This window comes from Chrysochloris asiatica, unplaced genomic scaffold (genome assembly GCF_000296735.1).
Source record: "Chrysochloris asiatica unplaced genomic scaffold, ChrAsi1.0 scaffold00030, whole genome shotgun sequence".
Lineage (NCBI taxonomy): Eukaryota > Metazoa > Chordata > Mammalia > Afrosoricida > Chrysochloridae > Chrysochloris > Chrysochloris asiatica.
This window is the reverse complement of record NW_006408548.1, coordinates 20,124,209-20,126,542: the sequence shown is the minus strand read 5'-3', so window position 1 is coordinate 20,126,542 and position 2,334 is coordinate 20,124,209. Positions and strand designations below refer to the sequence as shown.

Genomic DNA, 2,334 nt, shown 5'->3' with positions numbered 1-2,334 from the left:
GGAGGGTTTAATTACTTTAAGAGCTTATTCAAGGTCAAAACAATATTACTTTCCTCTAGATAAATAATACTTAGCAATTTGAATTTTTTATTAGACTTCTATGACTCTGATCTGTAAAGGAAATATCATTGCTGATAAGTGAGTTGAAACACATTTTATGGGTCTTTGTTTCTGTACGCAAATGCACATCATTAAATCCAATGATTTCCTTCATGGCCTCTCAAAGCCATGCACACACTGCTAAAAGTATTATGGGTAGAATTTTTTCTCTCTTGCTGGTTAGCTCTGAAATCACTACATATGGTCATCTATTTTCCCATGTAAATTTGCAGTAGCTTCCTTGGAAGCTCAACATGGGCTAAAGAGGCAACAATATTTGTAATAGCTTTTGACATAAGGGCTACTTCACAATCTTTCCTGGAGTGATAATATCCAGTTAGAGTGTAGGGTCTAAAGGCAGCCTTTCAAATCACCCAAGAAACATGTGCCAAAGTCCATCAGGTGTGTATGTGTGCTCTGTGTTCAAGTGGAACAATACTAACACTTTCAGTTCTTCTCAATAACATGTCTGTAGTTGGGTTTTTATCTTATTTGATAGACAAACGGGCCAAGGTGTTTACTGTAGACCATAGGCTTTTTGGACTTTGACAGATAGTTTCCAACAGATGCTGCAGAAGGATAGATGATGCGCTCTTATTCAAATGATACATTTATCTTTTTTTATTTTTTTTGGAAATTAGAATACTTTATTGTAAACATTTCCTGAATCTAAGCCGATTTTCATCAAAACTCTTTGAAAACTTTAAAAACCATATTTATCTAAGCTTATTATTATAATGTATTTAACTTTCCAATTTCCAACCTACAAAATACACTTAAAGTTAGAGCTAACAAAGAAAATATTCTAAATTGCTTCTAGAGAAACCAACAAACATAAAGGTATCCCACTAAAGTCATAACAAATCCAACCAAGAAAACGATTCTGCAAAGTCTATTAATCCTCTAATTTTAAACAAATGATCTCTCCAAAAATAATTACTATCATAACAATTTGATGAATAAAAAGCAGAGCCATTATCGTTAAGGGAAATTATATTATCTATAAGAAAAATGTTATGCTTTTATAAAGTAATGAAAAGTAATTTTTGTGTTGGAGAATAAGCATAGTGACTACTCTCCATCCATTTCATTGGCCTTAGTTAGAGGTTAAAGAACCTGTTCATATAAGAAGAGTGTTATCAGTGTGAACTTCATGAAACCAAACTACCTCAAACTATTTTTTTCACTTCAATCTCAGGAGAACCCACTAAGGAGTTTCAAAATCCAAGGACAGACTGGTCCCACAGCATTTTCTCCTCTGTCCTTTCTTGGCCTTGATCCTTCTTCTCTTTTCTACGTTTACGTTCCTCTTTCTTAGAGGATACATCTCCTCAGCTTTTTTTCTCCTTTCTATTCTTAAGCTGCGAACCTTAAGGTCAGCGGTTCGAAACTACCAGTCGCTCCGCGGGAGAAAGATGATGCTTTCTACTCCCGTAAAGATTTACACCCTCGGAAACCCTGTACAGGGTCGCTATGGGTCGGACCCGACTCGATGGCACTTAACAACAACAACAATTCTTAAGCTTTACTGTACTGACACTGACTGTTTCCACCTCTGCCTTCTTTCCCAGGACACTCTGGGGTTTATCCAAATCCATTTCCTAGTAACATTTCTTCATCTTATGTTTGGGCCGCTCTTGCTCCGGTTTTTCTCTGCCTTCCTCAGGGTGCCTTTTTCTCTTTTGTTTACAACAGGCTTGATGGGTACTGGTACTGTTTTCTGAGAAGAGCTTGTAACCTCCAGGTTCTCCACTGTATGAGCCACAATTCAATTCTTGCTGAATAAGTTCCAAGGCTACTGGTTTTGCTAAGAAATCGTCCCTGGTGGGTTGACAGTAGCCTGGAGAGTCTAATCTTGGTCTACTGTCATGAGCTGGTAGCCGCTGAGGTAACCGGTTTCCAATGTTGGTGGAATATTGTATGACCGTGGGTAAGTCTGGACAGTTTCAGATGGGAGTGCCTGATTAGACATTCTGTATCTGGGTCTGGAATCAACCTCTTCTTTGTACCCAAAAGTTTCTAAATAGTCCTCTCTCATTGTTCTGAAACAAGTTTTTGGTTTTAAGCCTCTGGCTTTCTGCACTCGTATATAATCCTCAAGTTCATCTTGGAAAGCGTCATATGTCTTCTTTGAATGCTTCATTAAGGTGACAGCAAGTGACTCTCTTTGTCAGGCTGAGAACATGGTGGAGAACTGTGGTCATATTTGCTCATTAGCTGCTTCAGCTTTTCAGC

At 37.9% G+C, this 2,334-nt stretch overlaps 1 pseudogene; it reads right to left on the bottom strand.

The window, feature by feature from the left end:
- Window positions 1-1,316: 1,316 nt before the first annotated feature.
- Window positions 1,317-2,242, bottom strand: LOC102836281 (annotated as a pseudogene).
- Between the last annotated feature and the right edge of the window lie 92 nt (window positions 2,243-2,334).